Here is a 7,062-nt window from a genome sequence, read left to right on the forward strand (position 1 = left end):
GCAATTCTGCTTCTGTTCAGCCAAGTGAGGGATGTTTTTGGAAGCCATCCCAGGCAAGTGATTTTGCAAAATAAATGCATCTGTGTAAAGTGATAGCCAGGTACTGAGTGTCTTTCTTCTTGGCAGTGATTCATAAAGTTTTAATGGATGACACTTGGGGAAGGAACTATGTTTTTTTGGCTCTCTCTATCCTGATGTCTCTGCTGTAGCCTGTATAAGTAAGGAATATCTTTGGGACCTGTTCTGTGCCACTGGAAAACAGGAGCATATCTTCTCAAAAGATAATCACGTCACAGGGGGACCCATGTAGTAGGTTTTGTATAGTACTTGTCATTTTGGTCCTGGTTTGAGGTGAAACTCTTTTGCATTTCATAGTGCTAACAGTTTTGTTTCCCTCTGATATCGATGTGTTGACATCTCCGTTACTACAAATGGCTGGAAGCACCTAAATTTCAGAAAAGAAGTTCTGAGAAAACCAGCATTAATAATGGACTGAACAGAGGTAATGACTTGGGGAGGGGGACAGGAGTACAAGTCAAAGAGCCTTTAAAGAATCTGCCTTAATCCACGGTTCCTGGGGTGAGTAAAGGTGAGATAATGGTTTCAGGGAATCCTGAAGAAAATAATTCTGACCTATGGAAGAATGAGGAAAAGGAAAATCAGGCTTAATGGCAGGAAATATTTTCCCAAAATAAGGCTTATTGGGTTGTGCTGTTGGCAGGAAATGGTCGCATTCCCATTCTGTGAAGTGTTTAAGACAGGACTAATAAACAATTCGTATAATGTCACAAGGGGATCAGAGCATCTATTCGAGCTATTTAAGGTCTGTTGCTTTGCTTGATTCTTTTATGTAGGTGGTATCACTGTCACTTGTTTAAGCACTCTTATGTCCTTTTGTGTTCTGTTTGGTAGATCTGAATGGTATTAGCAGAAAGTCAGGGGCTTTGAAGAAGCAGAGGTGTATTGTCCACTGATGTCATTTGGTGTTGCGGACACTCAGCACTTCTGCAAGTCCATTCTCCAGCCATTTTAGTTTACATATGGGAACATTCAGGGTTTATTGATGGCCTGTGTAAAAACAATGTTCTTTATTGTAGAGGAGGCACAAAAGCAAACAGCTGGCTAGTAATAGATGTAACAGCACCTGTAATAGCTGTAACACAAGTGCCGTTTCGTTTGGTTATTTCTATGGTTAGACTTACGTAGTAAATCCATTTTTGTCAAGCTCTATGTGCTGTTTTCAGTAATCTTTCTCCCCAGAAGCGATCCTGCCACAAGTGGATGCTCACATTTAGTATCAGCCTTTGTCTTCATCAGGCCCAAGCTGTGTGGTGTAACTCTTTTATTTATTACTGGTAATTTGTACCAAAGCCAAATCTGGTGTATATCTCCATGTTTACTTGTAGCAGCAGTTTCCAAAGGCATGATCGTCAGCAAACTTGTCTACCTATAGGCAGACTAGGAAGGAGGGCAGGCAAACAAGAAGCAGGAGTGGAAGGTTTGCTGCTGACAGACTTACTGTGCTCAGAGAGGAGTAAACCTGAGTGATGAGCAGGGTGGGGTGGCCCTTGCTAACCAGAAATTCATCAGTGTGTCAAGCTTGGAGTTTACAATGAGGGTGTGGCTTGGGAGTAGCCACTCATGGTCAAGTGTAAATGCATTCTACAGTAATAGAAAAGTGAGCTACAAACCAATACAGAATTAGGTTTTCCCATTGCAGAGGCTGGGGAACTAGGAACACAGGTGAAAATGCCATGATCATTGTGCTGGAGTTTCATGTTTTAATACGACAAATAATACAGGTTCTCCATAGGCTCTGAGCTCAAGGCTTGCTGCCACAGTCCATGCAGCCCTTCTGCCAGCTGAGCTAAAAGTCTAAAGCTAAAAGCTCAGATAGCCAAATTGGCTTTTTTCTTCACAGACACCAGCTAATAGAGAGAGGTAGACACATCTTTCTGCCACACTATATTTAATGCCTAGATCACCAAGGTCACTTGTGGTCAATGTCACATTAAAACAGCATGTTCGGTATGTGTCCTATCAGGAAGGGTGTCCCCTACAGACTTAGCTGCATTAGTGTCAGGTTTGGATCTGAGTAAAGCTTCAGTGTAGCCTAATTAATGAATAGGGCCTGTTAAGGTCACAGTCCAAAGCAGGGATTTGGTTGCATAAATTTCTATGCTTTTGTCTTAAGAGGGAGTCTACATAAGATTTGTTTGGTATCTGAGCAACCAGTTTCTAAAGCATCAAATCCCAAGCAGGAGGCAGGAAAGGCTTCTTTTGATTCTGAAACAAAAGACTTCCGAATACCCTCCCAGCTCCGTATCCTTGGTTTGGTACAGTACAGTGCCACTTCTCCATACATGAACTGTAAATGCTAAAAAGGTGAATAGATGCAGATCCAGACTAACAGCTGGGATTTGTCACCTTCCAAAGTGAGTGCTTAGTGCTGCTTAGCACCTCTGAAAGGCACAGCATTTGCAAAGCAGAGATTTTCTTTTGAGTGGGAGGTGGGCAGAGCCAAACTCTGTGTTACTCCTCCCTCTTCGCTTGGCTCTAGCTTGGAAAGTTACTCCCTCCCTGTCAGGGGCAGCAAGGTAATTCGCTCCCCTTTTTTCTCTTTCCATCATTCAGCAACAGAGGAAAGAAGATGGGAACACATCAGAGCATAGAGGATGGTGGTTCTCTCTTTGACCCCAGTGGGCTTAGCTGTGCAGTACAGAGGAATATGTGCCTGATAAATCCCTGGCTTGTACAGGCTAAAATGCTGTTTTGCAGGTGCAGTGGAGACGATTGCAGGGCAGGGTCTGCTCCTAGCTGGCTTGTGTTGAATGAGTGCCTGTGAGACATGAGGAGTTAAAGGCCACTGCTGTGATCACCGCAGGGCATTGCTGAGCCACAGACCTCTGGTGATAAAGACTACTTGCTGATACTACTTGAGAAAAAGCTTGAGCTCAGATGATGGGATTTAAGTGCTCTGTGTCTCTCTAAACTGGTAAGGGGAGATGTGATGCGAGTTGGCTGTTCATCATGTGGGCGATGCATCAGTACCACAGGCATATTGTTGCTAGGGGTATTTAAGCATGTATGTAAGCATATCCGAGATCAAGTGGTACCAAAGAATTAAGACCTTGAGTTCTCACAGCATTCGTGATACGAGTGTTGTGGGACTTGGCCCCACTGTCTTGGCACCAAGTCTTGACAGCTTGGCTATGTTGTCATCACCAACCCCCAGGTGCCTCCTACTCTGTGCTTCCCCAGGGGCCTGATCTCAGGGGGGAGCTGGTACTTATCAAGTCTTTTCAACTGTGAAGGATAACTTGGATGCTGGCCATGACCTTGGCCCATCACCATGCTGGTAGTGTGCTTCCCCTGCACCTTAGGAGCAAGGGTGTAAGCAGTGTGGGAAGGGGCAAGAGGCAGACAGGAGTCTCAAGACAGGCTGTACTGGGGGAGAGGGCTTTATTCCTGCAATAAGGAATGGAGGGGAGCAGAGAGGTCAGACTGACTGGAGCAAAGGGTTATGAGGAGATGCACCTTGAGTCTTTCACCTAGAGCTTGATGCCATAGCCCCGATTGAGTGATAGCTTGCTGACCTATCATGAAGGCTGGGATAATGTTGCTGGATGTGAACTGGCCATCTCTCTGGCCAGCACGTTGTACAGAGCTCCAACACCACCACTGGTGTTCTCCACAGTGAAGGCAACCTGGGTGGTATGTACACTACCTTACCTGTACAGCTGGCATGTCACTTTGAAGGAAATAATCTGGTTTTATGCCTCAAAATATTTGACACGATGAGTGACTTGGCAGTGACTCACCTGAACTGCCCTCACAGCAGCTCTTACCTCAGGACTCTCAGAAGGTGTTTTTCTGCCAGGGTGTTCTTGGTCTAACCATAGCCCTGGTGTTGCTTCTGGCAGGGAAGATGAGGTGGCAGCAGAGCTGAGTCAAACCTAGGGTATTCGAAGGAGAAGGCAAACCTGAGGGAGTGCCACGCTCTTCCTGCTGGAATGTGTTTCCCCTTGCTAGCAGTGAGACCTCTGCAATGTCTCTGTCAGACGGACATGACCCTACAGCACTCTCAGTAGTTTTCCGAGGCTCTGTGATCCTGAAGGTCCCAGCATCCCTCCTGCTGGGCAAGCCTGCAAATGTGTTACGAGTGAAATAAGCAATGTGCCCCTCTCCTTGCAGAAGTGGTGGACAGTCACCCAGGTCACCTCCATTACTAGTTCAGGACTTCTGTCCAGCCTGCCTCTGACTGTAGCCCTGTCTGTGCATGTCATTAACAAAGGATTGAAATCAGTTTGAGAGTCTTCATCCTCCTGTCTTCTCACTTTGAGTCAGTAACCATCAATAGCTTTCCTTATTGCAGGAGTGGGAGAGAGTGGGAGAGCACTAACAGATGGTTTTGGAGGAAAGGATGTTCAAAAACTAAGCTCCTCAAGGGACTTCATTCTCTCTCTCACTGTGAGTTAGAAATTACTTATCCCTTTAGGCTTTGCTCTAAAATGCTGCTTCAAATATTGTCATGGAAATGACACCACATTAAAAATATGAATGTGATGTAGTATAATGTGTTTACTGTCATTTACTTGCACCATTAAAAAGAACCACCCTGATAATTATAAAACAAAGCCTGAATATTAACAGTATGATGCCAAAAAATCCCACCCTTGCATGAAAACAGTAATTACTACTGGGGCTGGAACAAAGGAGCAGAGGGACAGTTTTGGGCAGGGAGCTTGGCTGGGAGAGAAGGTGCAGCTGACCAGTCTTCCAAACGGAGTCAGGGTCTGTGGACACTTCCTGGTCACTGGTGTGTGAGGTGGGAGCACAGATTCGCTCTCAAAGCTGTGAGGCTGTGGGAGAGGAACCGCGGTGCTTTGCAGGAATCAGGGAGCCAAGCAGCAGAGAGGATGCTGTCCTCTCTGGAGCTGGAAGCTGCTCCCTGCCCTGGCTTAGGCATGCAGCCAAGTGCTTTCTGCCTGGAAGCCTCTTTTTTTTCCCTTGGCCTCTTTCCATTGCTTTCCACAGAGGACCCTAAGGGAAGGGCTTGACTGGCCCTGGTGCCTTGCTCATCTCCCTGATGAAGCTTCCTGCTCTGATGTTTGCCTTAGATGCTGAGAGCGCAGGGAAGCGGAGACTAGTCAGTGGTGTCCCCTCGTATCCCAGGCATGCAGGTATATTGCCATGCCTCAGAATGGGTTGCATCAGACCTGAATTTGGGAATTGAACTTTTTGGGCCTAATAGGCTTTCCTCGAGGAGAAGGGTTAATTTGCACTGTTTTCCATTATATTTATAGTGCAGGGAACATACATAACCTCATAGTCGCTGGTGTGACTGGAGCTCACCCAGGGTCCTGACTTAATGGCTCGTGCTCTCACTAGAACCTTGCTCGCAGAGCTGAAACCCAAGCATGGGACAGCTCAAAGTCTCTTTCCACCTTCCCTGCTTTTCTGAAGTGGTCTCTGCCTCCCTCTGTGCTGAGTCGGATCCATCCTGGTCAGTTCTCACATTTGCATTTGGGGAATGGTAATTTTTTTCTGCAGAAGAAGGAGGCAGGGTTGATGTCGGGAATTTTTATGGTTTAAGGATAGACAAGAAATTGAGATGATCTGGATGGGATGTTTGTTTGGCTCAGCCACATGTTCCTCAGAGAGTATTGGATGCTCCTCTGCTTAAGTCTATAAAATAAGGCTGGACTTAAAGAGATGTTGCAAATCAACCAGATGTGATAGGCCAAACATGGGAATTGCTGGCCTGTGTCATACGCAATTTAGACTAGATGACTAGACTTTTTTGACTTCAGCAGCAATTCCTAATCGTGGTGTATTTCTCATTGTTTCAGGCTTCTGGTGATTTGTTCTGTTAATTTATGTGGTCTTCCCATTGATCAACTAAACTACTGGGCAAAGAAGTGCCAATCCTTTCAGAGTCCATCAGGGCCTCTGAATCCATCTGAACTTGGATTCATTTCTTTAGCAGCAGTGAGGGATCACTGATGTTTTTACAAACTGTTTCTGTTTTCTGCTGTGACTGCTGAGTTATATCTTGTGAGAGAGCTTTGTTTCTTCATTCTTGTGCTACATAGGCGTATGTACCTTCCTGGTGGAAAAAGCAGGAGTGAATCAGTGCAAGCAGCAGCCTTGCAATACTGTAGATGTGATTCTTGTGCGTGGTAGTAGAGGACAGTTTGATGTGGTCTTTGCAAGTAATACAGACGTTGGATATGGAGGAGAGATCACTGAAGCCAGTCTAGGAATTAATGGTGATCAAACCTCAGACAGCTGCTGGCACTAGCCAGTGATGGAAGTATTGTTAGTAACATAGGTGTTACGAAATTTGGGTTGCAAGGATTTACAGTGCTATTTAAATATTAAGCTCATGGCATGGATGCTTTGTTTGCCCAGCCGGGAAAATTGATCTGAAGATGGGATGATGCAATGCACAATGATTTGCTGATGCCAATAGATTTGTTATATTGTAAGTCAAGACCCTGTACTATTTGAACACCAGGCACTGGACAAATAGGGATTAGGAAACAAACCTGGCACCCTGGCCCATCTCTAGTCTCTGTCTTTCCCGGACTCTGTGCTGGATCTTTGTCCTTACTATTTTCAATTTCTTTTTCAAACCAGCTTGTAATTAGTTGCAGCCCTACCTATGGCCAGGCAGGTCTTGCTCTCGGTGCTCTCCAGCTTCCTTTTCTTCCTTACTTAATGCCTGCTTTAGTTAGCAAGACTTGTCAACATGAGGAGCCTGTTCATTAACAGCCCTATTTTTTCCCTCTGAAACTGTATGAAACTCTTACCTGTTTGCAGCAGATCTTTGTGTGGTGCTGAGTGTTAAGCTGATGTTAGGCTTGATGTTCCATATCTATGCATATTCATGAAGTGAGTGATTTTCAGATGTGCTTAATATCTGCATCTGCTGTCAAATTTAAGGTGCCCCCTCTGGCAATGCTCATACCAGGCTGTGACTATGGCAAGAACAAGGATGAAGTTTTTATGGCAGGACAGTGCATCAGACAGCAAGACCGAGACAAATGTTATAGTAAG

This window comes from Pezoporus wallicus, unplaced genomic scaffold (genome assembly GCF_028554395.1).
Source record: "Pezoporus wallicus isolate ANWC-B61680 ecotype Strahan unplaced genomic scaffold, APGP_CSIRO_Pwel_v1 contig_7068, whole genome shotgun sequence".
In the NCBI taxonomy this organism is placed as follows: Eukaryota; Metazoa; Chordata; class Aves; order Psittaciformes; family Psittacidae; genus Pezoporus; species Pezoporus wallicus.